This window comes from Triticum dicoccoides, chromosome 1B, assembly GCF_002162155.2.
Source record: "Triticum dicoccoides isolate Atlit2015 ecotype Zavitan chromosome 1B, WEW_v2.0, whole genome shotgun sequence".
In the NCBI taxonomy this organism is placed as follows: Eukaryota; Viridiplantae; Streptophyta; class Magnoliopsida; order Poales; family Poaceae; genus Triticum; species Triticum dicoccoides.
Window position 1 is genome coordinate 656,505,513 of NC_041381.1, and position 17,235 is coordinate 656,522,747.

Consider the following 17,235-nt stretch of genomic DNA (forward strand, 5'->3'; position numbering starts at 1 on the left):
CTAAATAGCTTTCATTTAGGATTAGCAATAAATATCATATTGGCTAGGCCCGCAAGGAGTGCAGCTAGCCCATTCGCGTTCGAGCATTGGTTGCCGAGCATTGGTTGCCGCGTGGTCCTTACATATTTTTTCTATAAAGAAAATACCAGACAATGAAAGTGCGCGTTGTCGCGCCCATACATTCCAAAGAAATAATAATAGAAATATTTGGGAAATAATTCAATTTTTCAAATAATGGTTCAAGTTACAGTGGTAACAGTCCGCAACCATTGACAAAGACTGTTTGATTTTTGCTAGAATAAAGAATGTTTCATTGAGAGGCCACATCTCTACTTTGGATGCTCAACGTCAGTTTCTTTCCTAGCACAAATACATAGCAACAAAAAGATATCCACCAATCCCGAAGAAGAAAAACACCAATGATATTGTCTGTGATGGTACCTCATAGTTGACATCCAAGGGAGGAATATGCAAAATGCATGTCTTCCTTGCGATATGATATAGATGCAAACTCAAGTCTATTTGAGATTTGACACCCAGGGGATTTGTAAGACATACCATTTGAGAAATGTTTTAGATCTTTCTAGAATGATTGAAGAATGGTCGGAAATTTAATTTGGCTCCCAGGCCCAAAAATAATTTTTTAAATGTAAAAAAAACCAAGACAAAGTTTTGATGTGATCTTAATCACATCCAAATGCTACCTGCAAATTTTGAGGCAAAAAGGTTAAGCATTTAGGCCTGTGCAAAAAAAAAATTGTAGACAGAATTTCATCTCAATTTTGTTTTTTTTTTCACTGACAAAGTATTGCTACTCTATTTCTCATGAAATTTGTCAAGCATGCTTTGCGACACTAACACGAACATCTACAAAAAAATCAGATTTTTTTCTTTACATTTTTTTTATTTTACTACTCACCCGGGAGCATATGCTCCCGGGAGCCAAAGAGCCCCTCCTAAAAATTCATTTTTGCTACCAGGAGCACATGCTCCCGGCCCAAAAATAATTTAATCTCTCTCATGTGCCAAACCTTGAGCACTCATCCTTGGAATAAAAAATTTAAGCTCTTCCTACTTACCGTTCGATATCTTTGAGAATAGCAATTAATACAAGGAGCAGGCACCACACAAGCTCACCATAGTTAAGGTCACTTGGTTACCTCTGTATTCCTCTAACATGAACCATGTGTAGATTATGTTGAACACACTACATATTTTGCCAATATAATTTGTACCTTTAACAGGTGCTTTACTTTGAACCATGTGTTCTAAACTTCCAATGAATGGGTGGATGGGAGGATGGCTTTCGACATAGCTCACTGCACGGATTTACAATAGCGATATTAGATCAGAATTAAGAAGAAACAATATTCACCGTCTGCGTCCCTGAGCCGGCAGCAATGCACGGGGAAATGAAGACAAGCGCAGCCGCGGAGGACGCGATAGAGCGAGGTGGGGTGCTCGCCCTACCTTGATTTCTCGTAATTTTTTTACTAGGTATACATATACATCGATCTGATTTCATTAGATCACTAATAATAATCGTCAAAAGTTTTGTTGGGTTGTGATTTAACTTGGACACCTTATCGGGCCGTAACCAACCTCACCATCCCACAGGCGCACGCACAGACTAGGTGCACGCCAAGGCGCAGTGGAGTAGCAACAACAACTTGTCATGGAGGCAACATCAGCTAAATCCGGGAGGAATGATGAACGTCTGAACCGTCCAAAGTTTTAGTTGGTAAGAAATACTATCAATGAACATTATTTGTTCCATTTGTGTAGGTTGGCATCATGTCATCGACTACAGAGCTCCAGGACCTTGAATTCAACAGCCAGGGGAACTCTCATGGTGATGTACCTATCCGCAACCTCCACAACTTTGTGACATTCATGGATATTTGTCTTGCACATTGGTGAGCATCGACTATTCTTCGGGGCATCTGCCAGTGGTACCAAACTGAAGGAAATATGCCCTAAAGGCTATAATAAAGTTGTTATTTTATATTTCCTTATATCATGATAAATGTTTATTATTCATGCTAGAATTGTATTAACCAGAAACTTGATACATGTGTGGATACATAGACAAAACACCGTGTCCCTAAGCCTCTACTAGACTAGCTCGTTGATCAAAGATGGTTAACGTTTCCTAACCCTAGACATGTGTTGTCATTTGATAAATGGGACCACATCATTAGGAGAATGATGTGATGGACAAGACCCATTCATTAGCTTAGCATTATGATCATTCAGTTTTATTGCCATTGCTTTCTTCATGTCAAATACATATTCCTTCGACTATGAGATTATGCAACTCCCGTATACCGGAGGAATACCTTGTGTGCTATCAAACGTCATAACATAACTGGATGATTATAAAGATGCTCTACAGGTATCTTTGAAGGTGTTTGTTGGGTTGGCATATATCGAGATTAGAATTTGTCACTCTGAGTATCAGAGAGGTATCTCTGGGCCCTCTCGGTAATGCACATCATAAGAAGCCTTGAAAGCAAAGTGACTAATGAGTTAGTTGCAGGATGATGCATTACGAAACGAGTAAAGAGACTTGCCGGTAACGAGATTGAACTAGGTATGAAGATACCGACGATTGAATCTCGAGCAAGTAACATACCGATGACAAAGGGAATAACGTGTGTTGTTATAACGGTTCGACTGATAAAGATCTTCGTAGAATATGTGGGAGCCAATATGAGCATCCAGGTTCCGCTATTGGTTATTGACCGGAGAGGTGTCTCGGTCATGTCTACATAGTTCTCGAACCTGTAGGGTCTGCACGCTTAACATTCGATGACGATATTGTATTATATGAGTTATGTGATTTGGTAACCAAATGTTGTTCGGAGTCCCGGATGAGATCACGGACATGATGAGGAGTCTCGAAATGATCGAGAGGTAAAGATTGATATATAGGATGATGGTATTCAGACACCGGAAGTGTTCCGGAGGGTACCGGGTACATATCGGGTCACCGGAAGGGGTTCCGGCACCCTCGGCAAAAGATATGGGCCTTATGGGCCAAGAGGGGAAACGCACCAGCCACAAAGGGGCTGGTGCGCACCCCCCCCCCAATATGGGCTTGCCAAATTGGAGAAGGAAAGGGGAAGGAGGAAAGGGAAAAGGGAATAGGATTCCCCCTCCCCCCTCTTCCCTTCCTACTCCGAATAGAAATAGGAGAGGGGGGTTAGCCGAATTGGGAGAGGACTCCAAGTAGGATTCCTCCTACTTGGGGCGCCCCCTGGCTGCCTCTCCTCCCCTACTTGGAGTCCTCTCCCAATTCGGAGGGGGGCCCCTACAACAGAGAACAACAACTGTTAGCCGTGTGCGGCGGCCCCTTCCACAGTTTGCACCCCGGTCATACTGTCGCGGTGCTTAGGCGAAGCCCTGCACGAATCACTTCACCATCACCGTCACCACGCTGGCGTGCTGACGGAACTCATCTACTTCCTCGATACCTTGCTGGATCAAAAGGGCGAGCAACGTCATCGAGTTGAACGTGTGCAGAACTCGGAGGTGTCGTACGTCCGATACTTGATCGGTCGGAGTTAGAAGAAATTCGACTACATTAACCACGTTGTCTAATGCCGTTTTCGGTCTACGAGGGTGCGTGGACACACTCTCCCCCTCTCGTTGCTATGCATCTCCTAGATATATCTTGCGTGAGCGTAGGAATTTTTTTGAAATTGCATGCTATGTTCCCCAACACAAACCTCATATTTCAGAGATAGGTTGTGTCCAACGTCAGGTATTTGAGCAAAGGTGCGCTCTCGAGAATGTGGATCATGAGCTGGATCAAGCTCTTGGATGCACAAAACCCTGTGATAGTCACCTGCCCGGGGCAGTCATAGCAGCGCTCTAGCCTCTGTCTCAAACACTCGTCATCGTTGTCTCCAACAACGATGTCGGTCCTAAGGGCACCCCGCTTCACCTACATATGCATACAATAATGTCATTGTTATGACAAACAAGCAACACACTAATTTGCATAGATAGCTCCAAATGATATACATAATAACTTACTTGTAGGATGAAGGAATCCAGTACAGGAGAAGCATCAAGAAAAGAAACGAAAGAGAAGATGCCGCAGCTTGGAGGGAGGGCATTACTGCTCTACGGAGTCTGATATCCAAGTTCTTGAGACGGGGGAGCTTTGAGGGTAGCATTGGAATGTTGACGTTCTCAAGAAGAACAAATCCCAAGGTTGACCATGGTTTGTTTGTTCCAACATAAAAGTACAATACACATAGATATATTATTGATTAAATATACTTTGAGAGCACATATGTACCTTAGCACGAGAGCGGATGGTGAGGCTCTCGACATTTTCCGCAAAGGACGGAAGCCTCGCGCGAGCATCAAATAGAATGCAACACAAGCCTACATTCTTAAGTGGCAAAGAATTCTCGATAGAGATATCTAACAAGGGGTTGAGGCTTGGAGTTGAGGCTCGGTTTGGTTTGTTTTTGTTGTTTCTTCAAAAGTCAAACGTCTCGGTTTGGTTTGTTTTTGTTGTTTCTTCCTTTGGCTGATCTTGCTAGGGGGTTTTTCCCATGGGACTCTGTAATTGAACCCTTTCTCCCATCTTAATGAAATGACAACGCATAGCTTGCGTGTTCCGATAAAACTACGTTTCTACGTCAGTATGTATGACCAAGTTTGTAGTAAACTATATCAACATATACAATACTGAAAATATATTAGATTGAAAAATCTAATGATAATTATTTGGTGTTGTGAACTTGGTCAAACTTAGAGAAGTTTGACTTTCTTAAAAACTAATACGCCTTATCGTTTAGAACGAAGAGAGTACTATCTGACCACTGAAACTTGTCAACCTTGGTTTTGCAGGACATACTCCAACGGTAAAGTGCAAGCAGCTCGTGGTGCATGCGTTTCGCGTGGGTTTCTATGTTCGTGGAGATGCTATTCCAAGCTCATACTCAACTCCGATACACTTGAATTGTGTGACAAGTAATTTGAGGAAAGAGGAACCTATATCAGCGACAAAGTTGACAAATTTCTTAAGAACCATCAGAAGAATAATGGGGTCAAGGTGGAGACGCTTACACTTGGACTTTACCCTTGCACGACAGTCAAAGCCTCCTACCTGGACAGGTGGCTTCAAATTGCCGTCAAGTATGGGATTCAAGAACTTAGCTTGACTATGAATATTTTCATCAAGAAAATCTACAACTTCCCATGTTCGGTTTTGTCCGACGAGGCAGTTGCCAATTCAATTCAGTCTATGCACCTCACCAGTTGCGTTTTTGATCCCATATCAACACTTGGCCTGTTGAGAAGATTGAAAAAATTACATCTTCGTCTTGTCGATATTAATGAGGAAGGATTATGGCACTCGCTCTCCAAATCCGCCTCCTTGGAGTGACTGGAAATCACCTTATGCAGTGGGATAAGTTGCTTGAGAATAACTTGTACGCTGCAACAGCTCAACTTCCTTGGTGTTGAAGAATGCAAGAGGCTACAGATAGTAGAGATTGATGCTCCAAGCCTCAACTCCTTTCATTTATATTTTGAGGCAAAAAAGTTAAGCATTTGGGCCTGTGCAAAAAAAAATGAAGACCGAATTTCATCGCAATTTTTTTTCACTGACAAAATATTGCTACTCCGTTTCTCATGAAATTTGTCAAACATGCTTTGCGACACTAACGAGAACATCTACAAAAAAATTCAGATTTTTTTTATATTTTTTTGATTTTACTATTCATCCAAGAGCCTATGCTCCCCAGAGCCAAAGAGCACAAAATTTCATTTTTTGCTCCCAGGAGCACATGCTCCCGGGCCCAAAAATAATTTAAGCTCTCTTATGTGCCAAACCTTGAGCACTCATCCTTGGAATAAAAAATTTAAGCCCTTCCTACTTACCATTCGATGTCTTTGAGAATAGCAATCAATACAAGGAGCAGGCACCATAAAAGCTCACCATAGTTAAGGTCACTTGGTTACCTCTGTATTCCTCTAACATGAACCGTGTGGAGATTATGTTGAACACACTACATATTTGGCCAATATAATTTTACCTTTAACAGGTGCTTTACTTGTGTTCTAAACTTCCAATGAATGGGTGGATGGGAGGATGGCTTTCGACATAGCTCACTGCACGGATTTACAATAGCGATATTAGAATAGAACTAAGAATTAAGAAGAAACAATCTTCACCCTCTGCGTCCCTAGAAAAGTCAGCCTGAGCCGGCAGCAATGCACGGGGAAATGAAGATAGGCGGAGCCATGGAGGACGCGGTAGAGCGAGGTGGGGCGCTCGCCCTACCTTGATTTCTCATAAAACTTTTACTAGGTATACATATACATTGATCTGATTTGCTCAGATCACTAATAATAATCGTCAAAAGTTTTGTTGGGCTGTGATTTAACGTGGACACCTTATCGGGCCGTAACCAACCTCACCAGCCCACAGGCGCACGCACAGACTAGGTGCACGCCAAGGCGCAGTGGAGTAGCAACAACAACTTGTCATGGAGGCAACATCAGCTAAATCCGGGAGGAATGATGAACGTCTGAACCGTCCAAAGTTTTAGTTGGTAAGAAATACTATCAATGAACATTATTTGTTCCATTTGTGTAGGTTGGCATCATGTCATCGACTACAGAGCTCCAGTACCTTGAATTCAACAGCCGGGGGAACTCTCATGTTGATGTACATATCCGCAACCTCCACAACTTTGTGGCATTCAGGGATATCTGTCTTGCACATTGGTGAGCATCGACTATTCTTCATTGAGGCGGGGCATATGCCAGCGGTACCAAACCTCATTTCTCAGAGATAGGTTGTGTCCAACGTCAGGTACTCGAGCAAAGGTGCGCTCTCGAGAATGTGGATCATGAGGTGGATCAAGCTCTTGGATACACAAAACCCTGTGATAGTCACATGCCTGAGGCGGTCATAGCAGCGCTCTAGCCTCTGCCTCAAAACACTCGTCATCGTCATCTCCAACAACGACGTCGGTCTTAAGAAAGTCAAACTTCTCTAAGTTTGACCAAGTTCACAACACCAAATAATTATCATGACGATTTTTCAATGTAATATATTTTCAGTATTGTATATGTTGATATAGTTTACTACAAACTTGGTCATACATAGTGACGTAGAAACATCTTTTTATCGGAACACGCAAGCTATGCGTTGTCATTTCATTAAGATGGGAGAAAGGGTTCAATTACAGAGTCCGATGGGCAAAACCCCCTAGCAAGATCAGCCAAAGGAAGAAACAACAGAAACAAACCAAACCGAGACGTTTGACTTTTGAAAAAACTAAAACACCCCCGCAAAAAGAAAAGAAAAAAAATAAAACATCATATGTTTTTCTTTGAACATAATACATCATATGTTTTAGAACAGAGGGAGTAGCTAGTAGATGGCGCCTACAAACAAAACAAAATATATATGTGATATTCGGGATAATATATATCTTATCAAAAGCGCACGTACTTTGCATTAAGACCTGCTATGGACGAATACAGTGCATGAATGGGGAAAAGTATAGTGGCGAATTTAAATGTGCACATGAACCACAGATTTCTTGTGGAAACATATCGAGCGTAATTAAGTACACGTGGATTCAACACGAAATTCTTACCCTGCATGCATCGATGTAGTCATCCTGTGCTAGAAGTTGAGATAGACATCGCATGCATGTATATTCTTTGTGACTGTAGCATGTATTGTTTGAGATAGACACAAAATTCCTACCCTAGATTCATCATGTATTCTTTGTGACTGTAGCATGCATGCACTATTTGGGCACTCTAGCTTACTGTTGGCCTGGGGCTTGCCCGGGGCGTTGCTCCATCCTGGCGCCGCCGCTGCCTGCAGTTGCAGGAGTAGGGCTTGCCGTGGATAGGGTCAGCGACGGCAGCCAGGGGGGAGCACCTGCCACGATTTAGGTTTTTACGGTCGAAACGGTGGCCGCGGTTCCCGTTTCAGCTCCAACCCTCCGATTTGTTAAGAGTTAGCTGATCTAATTAACCTTGTTAAACTCTATCCCATCAAAGTCGTTGTAGTATAGTGGTAAGTAGTTTTTGTTCGCCAACGGCGATTTTCTCATTTCTTTTTGCACTTCGTACCTTCTTCAGAATTCACACAGATGCACGGAAAATACAGCGATTCTTCATACACCTAAGCCAAATGTTTTTCCAATGCTACTTGTTTAGGTACTTCCGCTAACAATTCGTCAATAGGCCATGGAAATGCAGCCTCTTGGCACAATCAATTACGTGCACACACATATTCAGTTACGACATGCCACTGGTTAAATGCGCTTTCTTGCCGTAACCACAGTCCCAAGCTTAGATGCACTTGCTATTACCGAAGTAACTGTGCTTTCTTGCTGTAACCAAGTCCATGTTCCAGAGCTTACAACTGTTCAATATGTTAGCTTGGTAATGCAACGTGATCTACAGATTGTGATGAAATACAGTAATAAAATCAGAAACTTATTCTCAGTAGGACAGATCATTCTATCATTCGACCTCCAATTAATTCTAATTTGGACAACCACGAGTTGACAATTCACATAATTCCGATCTGCACCACGCTTCATTTTAGGATCTGCTCCTGTGCACCGCCAGTATGAAAAAAAAATGTTGGAAAGAAGCGGCCATAGGTGCTCCCTGCCCGTGTCAAACCCTGGTGATGCTCGTTACCTAGAGAGCTAACTGTAAGAGGGCATGCAAGAATCAATGACCTATATAGGTCCAGCAGCCAACTCGGGTCGCCTGCCTGGCTGCTTGCTTGCTTGAAAACGGCAAGGAAAACTGTGCCTGAATGCCACACCATTGCGACAACATCCGTGACAAAAAAAGAGAAAAATAAAAGAAGCGGTGCAAATCGGAATTGTAGGCCCGCAATGTAGTGCAAAGTGGTCAAATTCTAAAACATGTGCACATGTGTCAACTTGTGACAAGCAGGTAGTCTAGACTGGAATGAACTCCTTTTCTTTCATTTAGCTTTATAGGTTTCATGTGAAACATCGACCAGATGTCCGGAACCATTCAATAGAAATTACAATACGAAAATATTGGTCAACAAAGAGATAGATAGTGAACAAATTTTGAATATTGGTCAACCATTCAATATTGGTCAACCATTGAACTGGAAGATTGATTACAATTTTTGAATGCTAGATAGTGAACAAAAAAAAACTGCAAGTTGCAATTTTGGACAACAAAGAGAGGACGATTCTTCAGAAAATGGATTTAGCTGGCTGCCAATCGCTTACGCAGCCTAATAACGAATTTAAGATAAGAAAATATTGGTCATGGACTGGTTATTAACCAAAGCAACACATAAAAAACCACAATAGTGTGCATGGATCATGATGGTCACTGGTGAACTGGTGCGGGACTTCATATTACATAACCGTCTCAACTTTGCACATCAAATCGTTCAAAAGAAATAGAAGAAAATTAATTACGTTGACTAGGATCAAGTGACTTGACAACTTGCACTACTTAAATAAACTATACTAGCTGAGGGTCATGCAGTGCTTAGCCCGACAACATTGGTGGCGGGGGTCGGGAAAGGTTTGAAAGGTCAACCCAAGAAGAAGGAGGGGAAGAGACCGCCGAAGAGAGGCTCTGCTGCCGCCAAAGCTTCTAAAAGCCAGTCGGCTATGCCGACCGATTTTGCAGACCGTGTACCGGTCAAAGGTGCGGCAATGGTCCATGTCGCGGGCGAGCAGATCCTACAGCCGAAACTGTTAGAGCGCATATCAGGGGATCTCAGGAAACTGCACGACCATGTGTTGTCGACAGAGAAAAGCCTTCTCGCCTCGAATGCTCTAGGATACCCGCTTTATGCGGTTCGTGTGCCTAAGGCCAGGTGCTACGTCGAACAGACTCCCCGTGGATGTGTACTTCCTGTGGTTTGATCACATCTTTGAGATTGTGTCTCACGAGGTGGCTTAGTTTTACGATGGTCCGTCTTTTTGCTCTACATATGAAGTTATGAACTTCGTCATCAGGAGAGAACAAATCTCGCAAATCTTGGTGGTGGATACATACTTCATGCATGAGTCCTTCTTGAGTCTCGGTGACTTTAAACATCAAGCTGCTAGGGTGTAGATCGGAAACTTCATGATAATGAATAAGGAAAAGGAAACAGTTCTCCTTCCTTATCATCCAATGTAAGTCATTGCTTGACAGCCCTTTCATACGTTTCAATCATTCCTTCGCTCATATGGAGGCTAATTTGAGGTGTATATCTTTCACAGCAACGGGCGCACCGTCCATATTGTTCTTTTCCCCCGAGTCTCCCACGCTGTGTATTTTGACTCGTCCAGAAACTTCCAGAAGAAGAACTACACCCACATAATGAATATTGTGGATGCTGCTCTCCACAGCTTCAGCATGAAGGGAGGCCACATCGAGATCAGGAAACAAAGGAAGTGTGCGCCGGGTTTATCGCATAAAACTACCTTCTGTCGCGTCCATCAACAGACAACAAGCAAGAATTATGGATTCTACATCCTCCATCTCATGATGGATTTTAGAAGGGATTGCCAACAACTTCGCATGACAACCAGAAACGATGATCATATCTGCAAATGGGCCGAATTCTTAGGAGTCGAACCGGATTATAAACTCAGAGATGACTTTTTTCGTATCCAGAAGGACACTGCAACGATCATCATGAAAGAAGTCATTGAAGAGAACGGGATGTTCCATCACGGCCCTATATCGCGAGATGACGTCCGAGCTCGCATAGGCCTACAACGTTTGGACCTGACGCCGTTCACGAAGCTAGGGTGCATCCTCCCGGATATGGATGGATCGAACTTCCAGTGATTGACGATGTCGATGATGACGTGTCAGTTGAATATGTACTTTCTGTAGCGATGAAACTTTGTGATGTAAACGGTCCTGATGAACTTGCATAATGCTAGTTAGTTAGTTTTGGGTACGATGAACGTGCGTACATCTAGTAAATTAGTTGGGTACAATGAACCTGCGTAGATTATATTTACTATATGTTGCATTTATTTACTAACTCTTTCTCTTTGTGTTGCTCAAGTATATTATGTTGCATATTATTGTTGAATTCGCTTGATGAAGATGCATCTTTAACAGGCACATAGGTCCTTGATGGCGAAGAAGTGCTATGTCGTGTATATAGGGAGGGTTGCGGAAGTGTATGACGAGTGGCTAGAGTGTCAGGCCCAAGTGTCAGGGTTCTCAGGCGGCAGCCAGAAAGGGTTCGATAGCAGATAAGAAGCGGAAGCTAGTTACTTGAGGTTCACGCTAGCACGAGAAAGAAATCAGAACCGGCATCTCATGTACTGCATAATTCCGCTCTTGCTCATAGTGATAGCTATTCTCTTCTATATCATTGTTTAGATGGATGACGATGTAGTTGCATGTATTCGAGATAGTCATAACTTGTATCACTATTTTGAGATGATGACAAGAGACATCATTTGTGTCGTAATGATTATGATGATGACATAATTTGATGAGACTATTTGTATGTGTATGATATGATTAGATTTATATGTGTATGATATGATGAGACAATAGTGTGTATGATATGAGATAGACTGTTGTATAAAACCTGTACAAATACAGAGTAAATGCGCTACAGAACAAAAAATAACAGTAGCGCGGGGTATGTGTGTAGCAGTAGCACGTTATAAATAGCGGCGCTACAGCTTTTAGCAGTAGTGTAGTATTCTAAAACGCGCTACATATGGATAGCAGTAGCGAGGGGCATCCGTGCTACTGCTAAAAGTTAGCTATAGTGTTGTACCAGTAGCGCGAGTTCCCACGCTACTGTTAGGCGTTTAACCAGCGCTAGTGTTAGGGTTTTCCCTAGTAGTGTTCTTGTAAACATTCGTATGTTCTAGAATATTATATTGTCATGCATAATCATAAAGTAGAAACCACAATCAGGATATTTCTCAAACCATAAACTTCAGATATCGCATAGACACAAACTATGTTACAAATCATCCACCGAAGCTTATGATTTTTGTTTTCTTATTTTCCCACATTTAAAAAGATTGGTTCTAAATATATATGTTTAAGGTCCAATGTATACCAATATGGTCCAAATTACCACATTGCATGCACATTTCTCAACAATAGACATTACAATTGTAGCACAAAGAACTATATTATTTGTTTAAAAATATTATTAGCTGCTTATATTAATGAAAAGTTACTTATAAGATAATACAATCTAGGATTTTTATATGTATATGCGATATAAATAAGTATATAAGTTTAGTATAAATATTTGCACCATATTTGTCATCCACCAAATAATCAGGAACTAAGGGCGATTGATACGGATCTATCAGACAAGGAGAAAGGGGCAATGATTTATCCGTGCATACCTTGCCGACGAAGGCGGAGGATCCGCCAAGCTCGAAGACGGCGCATGCGACGTTGGCGGGCGCCTTCACGAAGCCCGCAGACTCGGCAAGCGAGACACCGGGCACGTCGGACACGATGTCAATCAGAATTTCGCCGAAGGAGACGATGAGCCCGGGCGCCGCAGCGCTGGCCACGAGAGCAACAACATCACCGAGAGATGACATTTGAACTTGGCTAAACAAATGAGAATGAGAGCGCTAGCGAAGGAATCAATTCAGCTCGGGAGGAAAGGTGTTGTTGGGTCGGTTTGGGAGTCAGAAAGGGGTTGGGCTTATAAAGGGTTGCAGGTGGATTAGCTTGGCCGAAGGGTCCAATTATGTTCTTGATAAGAGTTACTTCGGTTACTATCAATCTAATCCTACTCCAGTTACCATAAAAAAAGTTTAGGTTGGGACAATTTTCCTTTGCGAATAATGTTTTGGATAATCATCAGAAATTGTTCAGTTCATGAATGATTTACCTTGAGAATACACTTTTTTTTCTCATAAAGCGAATAATATAGCATGAAGCGGATACAAAACATGATGCTCATGGATTAACTCCAACTGTCTGACAAACGGAAAGGATAAAAACCGACATATCAGGGGCCGGATGAGGATCAATTAGTAGAGAGAGATTATTTACGTGAGAATCAATTAGAGGTAGAGAAGTGCCTAACCGCCAACCTGTCTCAATGGCATCTCCATGAGGCACGCGGGTCAGCTCTTGAGCAGTGGCCGGCGGCATGTTGAGAGCATCTCCAGCCGTTCGGCCCCCCAGGGGCATGAAATAGCACCGCCTGGGGGCGCGTCGGCGGAAAAATTGTCGTGGGGGCAGTCGAGTTCCCAGCCGCCCCTTCAAGGTCGCCTCTAGGCGCCGATTTTGGCCCTCTTTTCAGCTCATTTTCAGCGCAAATTGGTCCACTATCAGCACAAATTGATCAATTTTGGCCCATATTCTCTGTGCTTGGCACAAATTCAACATAGGCTATTTTTTATCACATAGTTCATCACAGAAAATCAATACAAATCAAATAGTTTAAAAAATCAATACAAATCAAATAGTTCAACAAATGAATACAAATCACATAGTTCAATAAATCAAAACTCATATTTCATCACACGTTGAGTTAGGCATTGCCCTTGAGCCTTCATAGGTGCTCCACCAGATCCCCGCTGCAGTTGTTGATGCACCTGTGGATCTTGGATCTCCTAACGCATATTGAGGAAGGCACTCCAGGTTGCCGGTAGCTGGTGATCAACTTGGGCAAGAGGACCCTACCTGTAATATGTTTCAGTGTCAAACACTGGCTCTTCCTGCTCGCTCTCAATAATCATGTTGTGCAAGATGACACAGCAAGTCATGACCTCCCACATTTGATCTTTCGACCAGGTCTAAGCGGGGTACCGGACAACAACAAATCGAGATTGGAGCACACCAAATGCCTTCTCGACATCCTTCCTGCAAGCCTCCTGACACTTGGCAAAGTGCGAGTTCTTGCCTCCTGGCACAGGGTTTGAGATAGTCTTCACAAATGTAGACCATCTCAGATAGATGCCATCTTCTAGGTAGTATCCCTTGTTGTCGTGCCGCCCATTGACCTCGAAGTTCACCGAAGAAGAATGACCTTCAACAAGATTGGCAAAGAGAGGGGAGCACTGCAGTACGTTGATGTCATTGTGAGTCCCTGGCATAGCAAAGAAGGAGTGTCAAATCCAGAGGTCGTGTGTGGCCACTGATGAAGCCACGTACCTAGGGTAGGGTCATGGACCTGTCCAAGGTACCCTCCCCAAGGACATCTCTAGAAGAAACCACTTGTTAGTCGACCTAGAAGTATTCCAGTCGACGGACAAGACACTCGACTATGAGATCTAAAGTCACTCGACCGCCAGGAGATCTAAAGTTAGTCTGCACACAAAAGGTCGGTCATTAAGTAGCTTTTATGGTCATCATAGCACTTTATGTGGGGCGTTACCAGTAGCCCCCGACCTTAATGTACTTTAAACCCTACATAACTGAGGGCCGGAGGGGTCTGGCAAACCCTACATAGCGACTTATTGGAGAAGTTGCAATTGTTCCGATCTCCTTCATCATGGTTTCAGGCGGAGTTTTGGTTGAGGGCCACGAGATCCGTCTCGGTGCGCTCACGTTCATCGTCGACGACTCCGCTTGGCTTCAGGAGGCTCCACTCGACATCGACGCTCTCCCCGTCCGCGGGGCGACACACTTTCGTGCGTGTGTCCGCGGCGTCCTCCTGCGGCAACGGTCGACCCAGTATCGGTCGACCCCTGTGTCGTCCTCCCTTCCTGTCTCCTACCGGCGCAAGCGCTCCGGTCGGTCGAGGCTTCAACGGTGGGTGAGGCACGCGGTGGCTCGCTAGTCGGCCACTCCCCAAGTCGCGGAATCGAGCCCGATGAATCTCTCTACGGCCTGTTCGACCTGTCAACTGGCTCCGTAGAGACTGCATCCGAGTGCGACAGTAGTGATCCAGCGGCGGAGGTCCTGATGGTCAATGGACCATGCAGTCCTCCCGGTTTTGCCTGCATCGACGGAGTCGATGGCGGAGGCGATCCGGCGCACGCCCACGAAGAATATCAGCCCGAGCCCCTCACGTCGCTACAAAGGGAAGAACTTCGCCGCCGGAACATGGATGCGCTGCATACTCCTATAGTTGGAGAAACCCACGAGGATCGTGCCTTAGAGGACACGCGTTTGGCCAACTTGGCTGAGCCTACTCGACTGGAGAACCTCCAGCGAGCACTCGACGAGCATGTGCGGCAACAGGTTCCAGACTCCAGTCGATGTCAACTCTTTCCACCACCGACTCAGGTATATCGAACTCCGATTCAGAATCTAGCAGCTGCAGCCCGTATAGCAGAGTCGATTCAGCCTTCCCAGTCAGAGGCTGGCAGAGGCTTGCTATAGATCAGAGATTTACTCCGGGCAGCAGGAGATCAAAATTCAGCTGTATCACAGTCGCGGAATAGGATTCGCAGCAGATCCGTCGCTGCGAATACAGTCCAGTCGGCCCATAGCCCAAGATCGCACCCGAGGCATGAGGGACGTGTAGGCCAGCGTGATCAGTATGATGACCGATTCGATCATGATGATCGACGTCGAGTGCCCACTCCTCCCCCAAGGGGTGGGTCGTACGTGCCTCGACAGCAGGATGACAGACGCCATCACACTGTTGGGCGAAGGATTCCAGTCGACCCCAGGGAACCAGGCTTTGATGCAAGATCCATTATCGTTCAAGGTTTGGTCGACAGGAACAGAGCTCACCGAGAAGGCCATGACAAAGATGTGTCCACCAGCAGCAGAGTACACATCTCAGGACCAGAGTGTTTTAGCAGAGCCATGAGGGCCGCAGTGATTCCTCCCAACTTCAGGTTGGCGACTGGAGTCAGTAAGTTCACTGGTGAGTCCAAGCCTGATACTTGGCTTGAGGACTACCGAGTGGCTGTTCAGATTGGCGGCAGCAACGATGAAGTGGCCATGAAACATCTGCCTCTTATGTTGGAGGGCTCGGCCAGAGCATGGTTGAATCAGTTAGCACCCAGCAGCATTTACACTTGGGAAGATCTTGCCCGAGTGTTTGTCAGGACATTTGAAGGAACTTGCAAGCGGCCAGCAGGGTTGATAGAGCTGCAGTCGTGTGTGCAAAAGTCGAATGAAACACTAAGAGATTACATCCAGAGATGGATCAGATTGCATCACGCAGTAGAGAATGTATCTGATCACCAGGCAGTCTGTGCCTTCAAGGAAGGCATTAAGAACAGAGAGCTGAGTCTGAAATTCGGTTGAACCGGTGACATGACTCTGAGTTGAATGATGGAGATTGCCACCAAGTATGCTAATGGTGAAGAAGAGGATCGGCTCCGGAGTGGCAAGTACAAGTCAGCTGCCCATGAAACTGGGGGAGGGAACTCCAGCCGGAAGCAGAAGCGGAAAGCCGAGCCAGCTCCTCCTAGAGAAGCCTTGGCCGTAACTCAAGGAAAATTTAAAGGGAACCCCAAAGGGTCTTGGAACCCTAAGAAGGTGAAGGACAAGGAAGGGAATGATGTAATGGATTTGCCGTGCCACATCCACACGAAGAAAGATGAGGAGGGTAAATTCATTTATCCAAAACATAGCACTCGACACTATCGACTCTTGATCCAACAATTCCAGGGAAAACAGTCCAAGGATAAGGAAAAGGAGTTGGACAAAGTTGAAGACAAAGAAGATAGTGATGATGGATATCCCCAGGTCAATTCCACCCTGATGATTTTTGCTGATGTTGAAAGCAAAAGTCGATTGAAAGTTATCAATCGTAAGGTGAATATGGTTGCTCCGGTGACACCCAGTTATCTGAAATGGTCTCAGACTGCCATCACATTCGACCAGTCCGATCACCCGACACACATAGCCACCCCTGGGAGGCAAGCTTTGATGGTCGACCCAGTCGTCGAAGGCACTCAACCGACTAAAGTTCTGATGGATGGTGGCAGCGGCCTGAATATTTTGTATGCAGAGACATTAAAAGGGATGGGCATTCCGATGTCCAGACTCAGTACCAACAACATGAGTTTCCATGGAGTCATTCCTGGGAAGAAGGCTGAGTCACTCGGCCAAATTGCTCTTGATGTGGTTTTCGGTGATTCCAAGAATTACCGCAAAGAGAAGTTGACGTTTGAAGTTGTGGATTTCCAGAGTGCTTATCACGCTATTTTGGGCAGGCCAGCTTATGCACGTTTCATGGCTCGACCATGTTATGTGTACCTCAAATTGAAAATGCCTGGTCCCAAAGGTGTGATCACCATTACTGGCAATCGGAAGAAGGCAGAA